The following is a 17152-nucleotide window of genomic DNA, read 5'->3' on the forward strand; positions in this document are numbered from 1 at the left end:
GTGTCTGTGTATTTATGTATGTGTTTATTTACCCAGCCCTAAATAACAGAAATTAAGTATATTATTTAATAAAGTAATAAAACGTAATTTACTGTATCATTCATATTAAATAAATGTTTTGAAAGGCATTTATTTAAGGTGATTGTGATAATTGATCTTGCAACTTATATAATACTTAATAATATTTGTGAGATACATACTCAGATTTGCTAGATATTAGTTTAAAAAATAAAGTCATATACATATACATATACATTGGGCTTTTAAAGTTATTAGAAAAAAAGTCTAAATTACAAAGTTATCTCAAAATATGCCAGAATTATAATTTTCTTAAAATTTTGAGATGTTAACTCAAAAATCTTAGCAAAAAGTCAGAACTGTGACATATAAACTCTAAAAAGTTGAAGTCACAAGCATCTTGTGACATTAGAAGGTTTTGAAAAGAGATGTTTAGATGGAAGAGACTCAATTTCAAGATAATTGCAAATGGATATTTTTTCCACATTAAATCAGAAAATGTAATTTTCCACTTCTTTATCACAATTCATCAGCATTTCTTCTTTGCCATGCCAGTGTACTTTCTGCTTCCCATCCTCTTACTCTCTTTCTTCTGTTTCTGTTATTGATCTGTGGTGCATTGGTGCTCTTCAAAGGGCTGTGAGCCGGGTATTGTATCGTTCTGCTCTCAACTGGTCTTATTCCTCTGGTTGCAGTGTGACAGTGCTAGACTATGCAAACGCCTCAAGCTTCTCTGTGGGCTTACTGAGGTGAGATCTGTGATGTACTGGGTCAAACACATTCTGGCCTTTCTCAGTCCATTTCAAGGGGTTAAAAGGAGGAATCAAAGAGGAAAATGTCCAAAATATATCTGCTGTTTAGACAGCAGATATTCACTCGTAAAAATCAATGTGAGTACAACTGATTTTGACTGTATTCATTCATTTTTTTCATTCATTTACTCAAACAGTGGATCGATGGGTACCTTTTCAAAAAAAACAACAATATATATAAAAATATATATATATATATATATATATATATTTTTTTTTTTTTTTTTTTTTTTTATTTAATCTTTGATTTTTAGCCTTTTTTTTAGCATTCTTGCTGAATAACAATATTAACTGTCTTTCAAAATTCCATGATTTATGAGTAGGTACTTACATCTGTAAAACGTTATGGTGTAGTTAGTACATTACAACTAATGGGATAAGCATTAATTATGAATAATTAAAACATAAGTGTAGTGTAATATTTACAGGAAAAACGCTGCAGAGTTCAACCTTTGATTGTTGTCATAAATCTGGTTACTTCCTGTCAAACACAGACAGGAAAAGATCATCTGACTGACATGTAAAGCGACCGACCCCCGGTTTGCATTGTTTTATTTAATGTTTACGAATAATTGTACATCATGCAAAAGTGTCAGCCCATGTGAGAGTGTAATCTTATTGGCTTTGCCAGTTTTCCAGTGAATCTCTGAGTGGGGCTATTAGGCTGGTAGACAGGGCAATAGAAGCAGGCTGATGAATAGCCTAATCTGAGCCGAGGGTCTGTTCTGACAGTATCTGCCCACTCTTGCCAGGCAGGGTGAGTGTGTAGAGATAACTGCAGTGAGCATCAATGGATTTTGCTCCACCTGTCTCTGGCTATTGGCTAATGAAAGGCAGACTCGTGTGCGTAAATAGCAGGATGAACTGTGGCAGAAGGGTGGCAATGAAAAAAGAGTCCAGAAACACAGACCTCCTTTTCATTCATTGATTTATTCATTTATTCACTCATTGGATCATTCAATCAGTCATCCATCAAATATTTGATAGCATTTATAAAATGATATTTTAAATAAATGTTAAACTTTCTATTCATAAAAAAAAACATGGTTTCCACAAACAACTGTTTTCATCATCGATAATAATAAGAAATATTTCCTGAGCATAAAAAAGCATATTATAGTAATTATGTGACACTTAAGACTGGAGTAATTATGCTGGAAATTCAGCTTCGCATCACATGAATGAATTACATTTTAATACAACAGAAAATGCTTATTTTATATTGTAATAATATTTCAAAATGTGACTATTTTTACTGTGTTTTTAGTTGAACTAATACAGCCTTGGTGAGCATAAGAGGCTTCAAAAATGTAAAAAATAAATAAATAAAACATTCAAATATTGAATGAAATATTGAAATCTATTTTATTGCTAAGTTGCTTGTTATTTTGCACATACTTAGCACTGCATAAATTTAGTTGCATGTCCTTCACTTTTGATGCCTAGAGCTTTAGCTCCCAAAGCAATTACTCCTCACTGACACAGATGTGCTGTTGACTTTTAAGAACAAATGCAGAGGTGAAAAAGAGAATCAAGGCACGCTGGGGGCAACACAACGTAGTGTATGATTCCTTTTGTTGTTTGTTGCTACATTTTAGCATATCGGCGTACTTTAATTATTAATATATTTTAAAAGAGCCGCAGTGTCTTTCATCAAGTCCTGTTTATGTTGTGTGATGAGGACAGAAAAAATAAGGTCTGGTTCAGCCGACATCGCAAATGAAATCATTGTTGACATCTGTGTGCATGCTATTAGCTATTCTCCATCTATTGTGGTGATGTAAAATTATTCTGTAAAGCATGCAACGGGACAAAATTGATTATGTTTGTGTCTTTCAGGTTCTCCAAAACAGTCACCGTTGAATGCATATGCACTGCAGTTTTTGCAATATGGATGCTGCAAATATGATGTCATTTAAAATGACATGAGTATAGAGGCTGTTTTTCAACTACAGGGATATTTCATTGAAAATAATCACCTTGCATTGTAATTTTCTGTTTTGTTTCCATTTTTGTCAGTTATTTGTGTACATACATATACCTCAATATTCTTTCCCACTGCAAGAAAAAAATTGGAAAGTCTTAATTATGAGATTAAGTGCATTCTAATCACTCTGGATGGAACAAAATTTATTACGATTGCAAGCTTACAATTTTATGTTTTAATTTATGAAGGTGCTGTTAAATGAATTATATCTTTTGTAGTAATTTTACAATACTATCATATTTCGTATATGCAACTTATATAGTTGCATTGTAAATTAGAAAAAAAGTTGAATTTTACAAATTCATCATCCAAACAAACACTACAAACTCACAAAAATGCCTCTTGACTCCAAAAATACTGTCTTAAAGAAAGTCTGTTTTCTCTTTCTGTGCTGTTCATGTGCATTCAAATGTAAATATAATCTATCAGACATGACTTAAACGCATAATTTCTGTACCTTATTTGCTTTTGTCTTGGTTAATTTGGTGCAATATGTATACCATTTAACACTATTCCATTTCGATTATTATTCATTAAAAAGTAAGATTACTATTGGGGTTCATTTAATTAGAAAACCCAATTATTTCCTTTGATTGAAATTGTACTACTAAGTTGTCTTACCTTTTCGAGCATCAGAATTAATTGATTTCTGTATTTTCTGCAGCACTGGTTTATATCTCCTGGATTACGAAAGACTCCTGGAACGTTTAAACGTTAGATTAAATGTGTGTGTTGAAGCACAGAGTTGTGGGATGCATTTAGATGATGCATCACTTCTCGCCGTGTGATGCCCCACACACTAAATTTGGCTTGGTGTGATCTTGGCAAAGCCACCGTTACATACTTGGATAAGTTGGATGCGGTACATAGTCCTGGTAACAGCTGAAGTCGAGGAAATTTTCCATGTCCTTTGGCACAGCATGAATATAAATGAGTTTTTGCCAGGATTTCGCCAGTAGGGTTCTCGATTTCTCACTATTGCGAATAAATATGTTTTTTTCATTTTTGTTTTTTGCCGTGATTCTCAAACTGATTAGTCGAGATGGTATAAGGTTTGTTATTTTTCTTCCTTTGACCTTCTTGCCCTAAACAGCACCTTATTTGCTCTTTTATCCTGACACACGCTGAGTTGCGTTATTATGAGTAAGGGGTCATGGAAACAGAAATAAATGAAACTAGACGCAACCTTTTAAGTCGACTTATATCATAACAGCGGGAGAGCTAGATAAGGGGCCAAAAGAGTTGGCATCTGAAGTAACACACCGCGAGAGAGCGCGAACACTCTTCTTACTCGCTTTATCTGCGGTCCTGCCGCTTTTGTGCTGTTTGTTTAGACCAGCTGATGTAGCAGATGGCCCAGGCCTGACTGCGGAAGGTGTTTGATGGGTGGAAATAGGTATATTTAATTACACGTCAAATCTGCCACCCCAGTACGGACTAATGCGAGCTTGTCTGTTCCTGCGCCCAGGGCCTCTTTTCACTCTGTTCAGCTGGCATCTCGCCCTCAGCCAAGGTGCATCTACTCCTCAATTATTTCTTGTGCACAGAACAAAAAGCAGCTTTAGTCTTTGACTACTGATAGTACGGAAGTCCATTTCTGCCACATGAGGTTGAATCCCAATTGACATAAAAAGTGATAGAAAAAAATGATAGAACATCTCATAATTTCAGGTTTGTATCCCATCCCTATTATGTAATTTTTACTTTCCTCACATGTATGAGAAACAGACACTGCGATTTGTACTTTTGATTATCTAACAGTTGTAACTTACGAGATACTAGGTCATATATATACGAGACCAAGTTCATTCAAAATCATAATTAGTTTACATTATGAGAAGTCATTATTAAGTGAAAAAACGTGTCATAATTGAAACATTGTCTCATTTATATAGTTTCTCATAATTATGACTGTTTGTCAGTCATGTTTTTAAATGTTTTCAACACATCAAAGATCGTGGTCCTTATTTCTAGAGGACACATGCACTTTGTATTTTTATGTTTGTCTTGTTTCTCTTACAAGAATCTAAATTTACTTGGCATTTTCATTTACTTCAAAAACCGTTTTTATATTTTGCAGTAAGTGCATGTTTTGTTTTCTTCTCATGCATTTTTTAAAATATAAATGTAGAATTTATTGTAACTGAAAAGACTCTAGACTCAAAGCCATTATTTTTGCAGCATACACTGTAAGTCAAGTTGACTATAAAATGAGGTTTTATAGTCATATCCCTTTTTTTGTAAAATAGCAGATGCTTTAAATGTCAGTGTTAGAGGTCAGAATGTTCAGAATTCTAAATTGTAACCTTAAACCAGTTCAAACGTAGTGGCATAACTTGAGAAAAGTTACACAGCTCAAACACTTCAGTAAATTCAGACAACAAGTGCAATCCGAGGTGACAACATCATCTCTTTTGTGTCTTATTTTTGTCTTTGGCAGCGAGATAGTGTGCATAATCAACATTATAAAACCCCATATTTTTGGGTACTTTTTAGTAGCACCATTTCTGTAACTAATGAACAAACTTTTTCACAGACGTTTAATATTCCCTTTCTTATTAAAACAAAAGTCAAACCCACACATGACATCAGCTGACAAATGCGGTAGACCACTCCTCCCTCTCAAGCTCTCCAAAGCCCCCTCATCTGAGTGCCACTTCCTGCCTGGCTCTCGCAGTGCTTAATGAACTGAAGTGTGGCTAATTACTGCGCTATCATTTCAAAATGGAAACTATAAACATTTCCATTAGCCCCGGCATCATTAGCACAACAATTAGGCATCTGGGGGATTGATAAAGGATATCACTCAGTACGATGTACCAAGCTACTATCGAGCCACACACATACCTCTGCATATCAGTATCCGCACGCATGGCTAATCTCCGGGCACTCCGGCATGTGCATCTGCTGCAGTCCCTCAGGATATGGGGCAGATGCTAATTTGCCTGCTGGAGGGAAAAACTGCTATATGGAGGCACCAGGAGAGGTTCTGCAGTCCCTGATGGAAGCTGTCACAGACCACACCTGCTAAACAATCCCTTCCTGAACATCTGAATCAGCCGCTGCGTTTGTCGCTCAACAGAGACCTATCCGTTTTCATTGGCCATTATTTTAAGTCCTGGTTATGCGACGTGAGTGTAAAGATATTATAAGATCATTGAGCAGATGATGATGATGATGATGTTCAGGAGAGGCCAATGAGTTGAGCACTCACTGAAAGTATTTTGGAGGGAAATGTTGTATGACTGATGCTGTATTTTATGCTGGACTATGGGGTTTAATTTTGGAACTCTGGCCCTTGATGTTATTTTATTCTTTGATCTAAATTTAAAATGATAATTTAAAATAAAAAAAGGAACTTTGTAGATTGTCTTCTCACTAGGGAAGTGCTGACTCATTTATATTTAGACGGCTCGTCAGCTTAAGGAAGTTATTTCCTTATAGACTGAAGTTACATTGCTGGTCATTCTATGAAGAACATTTTTTTCATACTAATTATTTTTCTTTGAAGATGCTTCAGTTTTTTTTAGATATTTTGATTGTTTTTGCAAACCTGAATTTTTCTGACGTGTTAAAAATTCAAAAGATCAGCATTTAGTTGTAATTCTAGATATGTATCTACTGTCACTTTTGAGAAACCTTTTAACTGTAGTGTGTGTGTATCTGTGTGTGCTTGTGTGTGTGTATATATATATATATATATATATATATATATATATATATATATATATATATATATATATATTAGCTTTTTTTCTGAGAGTGCAGGCACTTCAGTTACATGGTACTCCATTGTCAGTAATTGGAAATATTTAGTTTGGGTTCTGGGCCAAACAAGATAATGCTCACAAAGCACCATTTAAATAGATGTTTCTGGAGTAATTAAGTCATATTGTTGAGAGGGTTTATCAGGCCTGCTTTGCTTTCACTGCATCAGTGTTAAGTGTTATTGATTAAGAACCTTAGTCGGTGGCAGCATGTTGAGAGCATCAATTGCTAATCTCTTAATACCTGCTTGTACCTCATTTATATCCATGGTTTTATGCCACTGCCTCTGGTTTTATGGTGTCACTACGGCCTGTCCTGCAGACTCACAGTCTATAGTCAAGAGTGCAGTTTGCCCATGGCCTGAATACTTCATCGGTAGCCAATGATGGCACAGAGTTGTACAAGCTTTTTGTTAAAATCTGTTTAATCAGACCTTTATATACCTGCAGGGTGTGGAAACCAGAGCTTAATATAAACAGAAACAACATTTTTGTGGGTGTGAGTGTGTTATTTGAAAGAGTGCATGATACCCTTAGTCTGTTTGTAGTTTTTGATTTTCCGTAGCCATTGCACAGATGTCAGAGGGCCCATGTGCATTCCTGTACACAGATACATTAATTAAATCCTAAAATACATTTCATGTATCCAATTTTCTTTGACATTTCCTGACTGTTACTTTGAATTGTTCAGACAAAATGCTGTTATATTGCATAAGATGTCCAAAGGTTAGGGCATGCATATATACTCTTTATTTATACTTATTATCATTTATACTGCTTGTACAATCTTATTCTTAATGTTGTATTAAATTACATAAAAAAATATAAATGATTATGTACACTGCATCATAGTATGTTATATGAGATTAATTTATTTATATATTTCCCCTCCCAAAAAATTAACATCGGTTATTGTTTTTTGGGGGTTATAGCAGCTCAAATCATTTGCTGTAATTAAATGATCACAATTAAGCCTTTGTGAAGTGCTAAAGTTGGGTTATAAATTCAACAAACATTTTATATGTAGAATGTGCCTCTGAACTGATTCATATATAATATGAATGAGTCTTCACTTAATTGTGATCTCTCTTGAAACTTAATGCATGTTTTCTTTGATCGTATACTGCATATTTGCATATTCTTTCCCCCTTGATCTTTTGGCTGCGTTGCTCAATTCCTTTTTAAAAAGCTGCAGATTAAAACCCATGGATTGCATTTGATATTTTTGATACATGTCCCAGTGTCAGGGAGACTGAGCCACCTCAGTCATCAGCAACCACGTTCACCCGGTCACAATCACCTGCGTTCTAAATTTGCAGCACCTGCCACCTGCAAACAAGCCATGCTACAAGAGCACTCACCTCACAAACGGTCTTAGTGTTCACATTGTTGGATGAAGCCCGACTAAACTACTCTCTGCGTTTACTCAGCAGACTGATCACAGTATTGTGTTCTTAGTCCAAGTTATCCAACTCGGCCTCAGTGTTCTAGAGCTTCATGAATAATGTAGACTTTTTTGCACAAGTTCGTCATAGTCAGTGACATTTTGATATCCTCCAAGAACCTGATAGAGCTTCACCAGCTTGTCACACAGGTCCTCTAATGATCCAGCTTTACCTACAGCTTGAGAAATGCAAGTTCCATCACTCCTTCGTTCAGTTCCTAGGTAATGCACTCTGTACACTTCATTGATCAAGGGTGAACAAGTTGAGAGGTTCAAGTCAAGATGATGATAATGATGATTCTGTCTAATTGTATTGTATTGTGTGCACATGTATGTATGTGTGTGTGTGTGTGTTTGTGTGTATACAGAATCTGACTGAATAATTGACTCTTAAAAACATACTCTGACAAATGTTTACTCAAACAAAAAAAGTGTGACAACTAGCCCCGGTCTCTGCTATATACACTCACTCAAGTACAGCTATTGACCTCATGTCTTGAGCAGTACCTAGAGCCATTCTCAGCACGCACACACATTGTTTGCTGGCTGACATTATTGTTTTGCTGAAAACACATGATGTGCCAGCTCTCTCTCTCTCCACAGCTCTCATTGTGTCTCAGTGAAGTACATTTAGGGCCACTTGTCCGCAAAAATGAGCTATACTTTCACTGAGAAGAGGGCTGAAACCTCTTGACTCCTCTACTTCTCCACTTTAGCAGTGGATACTCAGTCCCTTCTAGCTTTAAACTAGCCTGACAATCGTTTCAGCGAGAGGCAGCACACCCGGTGAGAGAGAACAGCGGCTCAAGAGGGCTTGTGAGGGTAAAAATGCCACCATTTCATTATCTCTGCGACATGGAGTGTCAGTTTAGACACGACTGTACTAACATTAGCATAATTACAGCTTTTTATGAGAAAATTAGCACACAGTTAGCACATGCTGGCTTTCAATTCATTACAGTGCTGCTGTGAGATCATTAGCTTCAAAAGGAATTAAGATTTTGCTGATTATGTACATTTTGCCTAATTTCAGAATTGAACCGCAATCGAGAAGGAAGTCATTTGTGCTGGCTATTCTTGTAAATATATGTTGTTGACACCTAATAGTGCAAATGTAGCATTTTTTCAGAAATGCTAGGTGAAATGCCATCCAGCAATGGGTAAAATATGGACAAACCCAGCAGTCGGGTTCCTGCCCAAAAGGCTTGGTTGAAAACAACCCTATTGTAGGGTTTGTCCATATTTAACCAAGTTTTTTTTTTTTTTTTTTTTTTTTTTAGAGTTGACAATGTAAAAAGGCATTATTTGTCACGGTAAAAGTTCCCATATAATAAGGGTTACCAAAACAACCACAATCCATGTGTGTGATAAGCACCATGTAAAATGTATAGTTTTATTATAATTATAATTATATTTTTTTTTTTTTTTTTTTAAATACTGTGTATTTGTTTTTGGTTGTTTATTACCATTCACATATTTTTATTTATTTACTTGGAAAGAGCACATGAAATTCATCCAACATGACAGTGAAAACATGTTACAATGAAACACACAAAATAATTAATCCAATATGTTTTGTTTGTATATAATTTACCACAAACATTTTAACAGTGTCATTTTTATTTTATTTTTTCTTGACAGCTGTGGTCACCGTATTCTTCAAAACTTCCCCTTGAGTGTTTGATCAGTTTGGAATGACACAAGGGTGAGTAAATGACGATACTTTTTTTCATTTTTATTGAACTATTCTTTTGGCTTCTTCGGTACATTCCCGCTTCAGTTGCAAATCTGCAACCTACACAGTACCACCTGTCAACACAGTGTCGGCAAGAAAAAGAGGTTATCAGATAGTGTTACCACAGCAGCCCTACGGTGCTTGTGACAGAGGACTTTCAACGTTTCTGCTACTGTTACTAACGTCTGGCTGCGGCTGGCCCTGTGTCATATTGATGAACACAAAGAGAAGGATGAGCAGTGTAGTGTCACACTCTTCCCACCCGCGAGTTAGACAGTCAATTATGACTTTTTATGACACAGATGCCATTTATTGCATCATAACCATCTGATATTCAATTTCAGACCTGAGATGCAATACTTTTTCCATTGATCAAATCTGCTGTGATTCAAGATGCCATTCGAAAGGGCCTTTAGAAATGGTTTATGGTGGATTAAACTACAATGCAACACTTTGTCACTTTTATCAGGACTTGAGGGGATGCTACGCAGAAACTCATGACACAACGAGAATCCATCCTTTAATGGGTGTAAGCGTAATTGGGTGTTCCTTGAACTGTGAGGGCTTTTTGCCCTGTGGACTTTTAGAAATAACTTCTGAAACACACTTCTTACACTCTTTATTTAATTTTTCTACTGCCAGCGTCCAACCGTGTATGCACATGCATCACTGGAGAACTGTTATTTTTCTTACTTTCTGTAAAGGGAAACATGCTTAAAAATAACATTTCAAGGATTTTTGGAATCACATGGCTGACCCTTTGTCTAATTTAAGCTAGCAGTTTATGTATTCAAAAAACATCATTAATCATATTTTTACACTTTTGGCATTATTTGGCAAATAATGCAACTTTCCAAAAAAAAAAAAACATGTTAACTGATGGACTAAATATTAACTGTGCCTTATTGTGATGTTTTTATCAGCTTTTTGGACTATCTTTCTGACGGCACCCATTCACTGCAGATTATCCAATGTTGAGCAAGTGATGGAATGCTAAATTTGTCCAAATGTGTTCCGATGAAGAAAAAAACTATTTCACCAAATTTAGATTTTTTTGGTGAACTATTACTTGTCATAAGTTCAAATGTGCTAGTTTTAATGGTGGAAGAAACACCCAACTGCGTTTTTTCCTCCACTGAGTGAATTTTGTTGCATTTGTATTTACGCATGGCGTGATTGTAAAACATCAAATAGCTATGATGGAAGACGTCTGCTTTCGATGCGCAAACAGCAGAGACGGCATTTGTTCTTATCAGCAGTCACATAAATGGGAGTACGGCTGAGTTGTTGCAAGAGATAAACTTGATTCCTATAGTGTCTAAAAAGTAAGAAGATTTTACTTTGTGCTGCCCTGACTCGTGTCTGCAAATCATGATGTAGATTGTAGATCGTTGGCTTTGGCAAAACCTTTGAATTATGGCATGCTTTTAGGCACCACAGACATCTAACGCCTTCTGAGAAGATCAATGAGAACATTAGAAAGATTCTGTTCAAAAAGATGAGCCTTCAAGAAAGTCACAGGAGTTTCCTCGGTCTGGCTGCAGAAGAATATGGTTTGATTGCTCTTTACATGAGAATTTGTATGTTTAGTGGATTAATGGAGTGATTAAATGCTATGATGTGCATACTGTAGGTTTGTAAATTGTGTACCTACACCGAATGTATGATTATATTATGTTATTTTATATGAAACGGTTAGTTCCATTCTTGGAATCTGATTGGTCAGCAGCTGTGTTTTATTCACGATACAGCACAGCTAGGACTGCTTCACCCAATGGTTTGTGTATCACTGGGCAACACCTTTAGCAACCACCATTAGAAACATAAACAATCAATAATACATCATTTAAATTGTTCCATGTATTATGTATTTTGGCCCCTGCTGGCGTTATGCTGCATCTTTTATCTTTGATTTTGAGACCACAGCCTTCCCCGTGTAATAAAGGCTTTTCATGTGGAGATGTTGACGTGTGTGCGCGTCTCTGTGAAATCTCGAAGTTTCCGAAGCGAGAAGGAAATTAGCTATACGTGTTGTTTTTGGGTAAGATTCTATATATCAAACGGTTTACACCGTAATGACGCTTGAAAAACAGACGTTTCCTCATGCTGAGAGATAAGCAGGTGTGGTTTAAAATAAATATACAGTGGATGATAAGCTTTTCTTTCTTAAAAAAAAGCTTTTCTATTTTTAACTCTAGATGAGAGGCATGTTCAGAACATTCTCTTGCGGTTTACTGTTGCTGTGAGGTATTGTTTTTTTTTTTTTTTTTTTTAGTGGAAGGACTGAATTTAACGAACTTGCTTGATTTATAAAAGGTACTCGGGGCAGTGGTGTATCGTGAATAAATCAAGGCTGAAGGGTTTGAAGGCACTCCGCTTCCCCTAGTGTCTAACAATGCCCTTCAGCCATGATTTATTCACAATAAAGCAAAGCCCCTCGTACCTTATTGCTTACATATTATATTAATTCAAATATGGTACTCATTTTTGGTTCATTATAATACCTACAAAAACACACACACACATATATATATATATATATATATATATATATATGTATGTATATATATATTATTATTTTTATTTTTTTATTATTAGTATTTAAAGCTTTATTTGAATGCCATTAATTTTTTTTTTTAAGTACTATGCATTATATAACATATATACAAATAATTACCAGCATCAATTTCTGGGGAAAATGTGGAAGCCATGTTTTATTTTGGTGCAGTAATGTATTTGTGCATTGTAACACACACAAAGAAAGAGAACCCAAAAAATAAATAATTGACACAAATTACACTTGCACTTAAATATACTCTACCTTTCCAGTCAGGTCTTTCTGAGCGACAATTAAAAGCTTAGGTTTTAAATAAGTCCATTATGATGGATTTGTGTAGCAGATCAAAGCTTGCCTCCAGTTCATGCCTGTATTAAAACGGCTATTCAGTAGTGTTTAATTTATGAGGCTTTTCAAATTGTTTCCCTTTATGGATTTTTAATATCTGCCTGTGACAGATGGTTTTGGGCAAATATGCACAGCGTCATATCGCCCACCACAGGAGCAGAACAAACAGATTGCATTAAACAGTCACAATGACATTTATATTGTTTTGGCTTTGATTGAAATGCAGAGTGAGTTGTTTTGACTGCTTGCTGCTCCTCAAGTTTCACAGCTCAGGATATCAAAAGGTCTTTCCAGCAGTTGCCCCAGACAGAACCCAAAAGATTTAGAAGACTTTGAGCTACATAAAAATCAACAAGAATGGCAAAGTTTTCAAAGTCAATGTCTGCATCCATACCGAGAAAGAGTGTGATGGATGTCTTACTATATTAAGTGATAATGTTGTCCAGATTGTACTTAGTGCGATTACAGAGGCACAGATGGGCTACTCCATCAAGAAAATAGTTTGAGCATTATGCCAACCTACATAGTCATCTTAGTGGAAAACTTGATTCATTGCATGTTTAAGCATCCTGTATTTATAAGTTCTAGCAAATATGTGCAGACTTGTTTGTTAACGATGTGCAAAAGATGAGCCAGAAGTAGGCCAATGTGATGATCGCAATGATGACGAACATGCTCTTATTACCAGTGTCATCATGACTTGTATCATGCACAATCTGCATAGTAGCATAGTAAAAAAAAAAAGTCACGGTTCAGCATTTGCATTTTGGTTAATTTTTCACCCCCAAATGGGAATATAGTCACTTTTAAAGGTTTGTTGATCTTGGATGAAAACCGGGAGCCTTGTGAATGTCCCATTGACTGCCAAGTAATGAACACTAAAAAGTATGAAAAACATTGTCAAAATAATCCACCTGTTATCAGTGGTTCAGTCTGAATTTTATAAAGTGACGAGAATATTTTTTGTACGCAGTGTAGTTTGTCTCCTCTGTGTGTCCCCATAACCTCAGCGGCGTTTTGGAGAATATCTGCTAAACGTAAGCTACGCATGTCTTCATTCACACGGATATGCTGTTTTCTTTCAAATCAAAGTGTAACTACATGTAGAAAACATATTTTTGTGTTGCTGCTGACACAGAAGAGCATACGCTGTTTGCATCCAGAAATACTTTTATTTTTACATAAGTAGAGAGTACAAAGTAAGCTGTTGAAACGAAGACCACAGTTAATTTCAAATTTAATTTAGATGAAGGCCTTCAAATTACTTTTATTGCCACTGGTCTTGTTTTGGAAGGCCAGTTGTTTTTGTTACAAGGTGTCATGGGAACCATGTTCTTGTTCGAGCAGTCGATGTGTGCCAAGATGTTGACACATGAGCATCCAAATGTTGCTGCCAGTTCACCATAGCAGTAAACAGGATCAGGTGGTACTGGAAGGTTTTAAACCCGTCCAAGTCCTTTTTATTGTATAATTAATCCGGAAATAGATATTTGTCAATTCTAGTCTCAGTTAGAAGCTTTGATTAGCGAGCGTCTGGGCCTGCTGATAAATGTAAATGCTGGAGACTTTAGGGTTCCCAACCGTATACAGTGGTGCATACAGCGGTACATTTCCAAACATTAATTTTTACCATTTAATTATAATAATCCAGTGAGATTTTGAATCCGACAACAGCCAGTGCTCCACTCAGAGATCTGATCTAATCATCACCCAATCTGTCTGGAATTACATTACGCAAGAAACGGGAAAAACTTAGACGGTCAGAAAGAAATGACAGACAAGAAAGCTACCTAGAAACAAGTGCACTTAGGGCAAAAGCTGCTTAAACCACAAAGGATGGTCACACCAAATGTTGATTTCATTCATTTATGACATTATTTTTGACAGCGTCCTCATTTTACGTGTCTAAAACGTAACATATTGTAGCTTTGCAGGTAGGCTTTTTGAAGCATAGAGACACTGAAAGCAAAATGGTGTCCTGAATTGTGCAAAATGCCCTAGTAATTGTTTTTGTACCAGGACATCCTGCAATCCAGAAATATTTCAAATTTTGAGACTAGTGACTGTGCTTTGGTTTGTTTACCCTTCTATTCTCCAATGGACCACAGGGTTGCTGGGGCAGTTTCAAAGTGTATCAATAGTACCATTGTTTTTTTGGGATGGAGGGTGGAATACTGGTTTGTTCACAATTGCCACAAACATTTTTATGAACAACCTATAAATAGTGCAGAAACGTGTAATAGCAATGATGCATTTGTTTTGTTAAAATAACCCGGCGGTTGGTTACTCTAGTATGCTGTGCAATTGATGCAAGTTCTGAGAATTGTTAAATACCCACTGGGCTAAAGCAGTGTGTGTTGAATACTGGATGATTGGAGTTTTTCATGACACATTTCATCGTCTGTCGATTATGGAATGCTATCTGCTATTACGGTCTCTGGTAAATATGTTTTAATGTATTCGTATCGGTAGGATTTCTTCTAACAGACAGTCCTCTGCAATAAACCTCAGCTAGACGGCATCTCCTACATGGACAATAATGATTTGCATCATCAGTCCCTGTGTGGCTCTATTTGCTGACATGAGTGCCACTTTTTTTGAGCCACTCAATGATGAATTTTTCATGACTCGAGAAGTCGTAGCGTTCAGCATGATGAAACTGCCATGGAGTGAGTCTGTTCTCGGATGATTCTGGTACAGAAGTTTGACTGAAGGTTTTCGGTGAGAATGATAAAGTAGGGTGGAAGAGTTTACTGATACTATGGACCAGAGGGATGGATTTTATGAAGACTTTGGTGTGAAAAAGAAAATACGTATTTATAAAGTCTTCATAAAAAGTATTTTTATATTTAAAAATAAAACAGTGTTATTTGAACAATTACACAGTGTTTTATTTTGAGGTCAAAAACAGGATTTTCTTCCATTTTAAAAATGCAATAATAATGTAGTTATAACTATCAAATATATGATGTAAATGACATCAATCACACTGCTGACATCACTTGACCTCCTTCTTCCTATGTGAATGAAAAAAGGCCCACGATAAGCCCACTGTCTCTTTTCAGTTATCAAAAATGTTCTCATGATTTCACATGAAGCTTTTAGTTGATTTTCACCAAACTATGTTGACATTTGAAAGCACCAAAATAAACCCTAACACGACCTCGCCCCTATTTTAATATCGCTGTCCCACACGTACGTACACAACCATGGCAACGAGGACAGTGGAAACAAGTGAAGACAACACACAAGCATATTCAAACAAAATCCAACATAGATGCATTGTGACAAATCAACGTTACTCACCAAGAATTCACATTTATACTTTAATTCACATCAGCTGTATACACCTTATCTACTTTTAATCTAGTTTCTGTGAATATACGAGACTTATGATTCATCTGCTATATGCATAACTAAAAGAATAAAGTGTAAAAAACTATTTGTTTTACAAACTTGCTCGTTTATAATTACAATAATACATTAATACAGTATCAGAATTTCCAGCAAGCATCATAAGTTGTTTTTGTACAAATGAATATAACTGGAAACCTCACACATCAAGTAAAATGGCTGCACCAGCTCTTACATTAAAAATAAGGTCGATACTGTATTCTGTATCTCTTAGGGGAAATACTGGAAGGAAAGAAATGATATTTAAATGAAACATTGCCTTGAACTCCATTAAGCCTCCTGAACTATGAAACAGCTCCTGTGTCTTTCTAAAGGGCAGGTATGATGATTGCTTAGAAGTGAAACAACTGAGCCTCGGCATCCTGACAGAAATATTTGTATCTTTCTTGTTTTGTTGGATCTAGATGTTAGAGAAATAGTAGCCACATAAAGGGTCAATTGATTAATTGAACAATCATTCGTGAGAACTTTACTTACTGCCTCAGCGACCTGACCATTTTCATAGTTTTTAATGCAGTTTATCTGTTGGTCTCGAGCCCTCTTTTTCTTCTTTTTAAAAGAGTTTCACTTGCACTTTGTTCCAACCAACAGCCAGCCATTGCACAACCATTTACCGCATGACACGCTGACAGGTCATGATTAATTTAGAAAAATAGCTATGAATAGACAGTCGGTTTCACACAACAACACATCCATTTATCCTTAAACATGCTCTTACATGGATTAGTTAAGAACGATTAATGTCTGCAATATGCAGGATGTGCTGGCATACAGGGCTATAGCTGGGGTTTGAGGGGCCCCCTGTGCAGGTTGTACCAGGGGGCCCTGTTTGAAATAGCTTAACTTGTATGTTGATTCTATTTATTTGTCCTATTTACACAATGTTTTTTGCTTTTTTTTTTTTCAATGTTTGTAGGTGTCAAATAGCTCTGTAAAATAGAGCTGCATATTCACCGTAAAAATTAAATATACAGTCAAACCAACATTTATTCAGACACCTTCCCCATTGTAGGTTCACTTAAATTTCTAATTTAGAAAATGGTATAAAATATGACAAGTACTCAGTCAAA

At 35.9% G+C, this 17152-nt stretch overlaps 1 long non-coding RNA gene across 1 annotated transcript; it reads left to right on the top strand.

Moving 5' to 3' along the window:
- Positions 1 to 7994: 7994 nt before the first annotated feature.
- LOC122344626 lies at positions 7995 to 11681 on the top strand. Its single transcript, XR_006250916.1, has 3 exons — positions 7995 to 8250; positions 9670 to 9733; positions 11195 to 11681. It is a non-coding gene; the product is annotated as an uncharacterized LOC122344626 (long non-coding RNA).
- The last annotated feature ends 5471 nt before the right edge of the window (positions 11682 to 17152 follow it).

Source organism: Puntigrus tetrazona, chromosome 1 (genome assembly GCF_018831695.1).
Source record: "Puntigrus tetrazona isolate hp1 chromosome 1, ASM1883169v1, whole genome shotgun sequence".
NCBI lineage: Eukaryota > Metazoa > Chordata > Actinopteri > Cypriniformes > Cyprinidae > Puntigrus > Puntigrus tetrazona.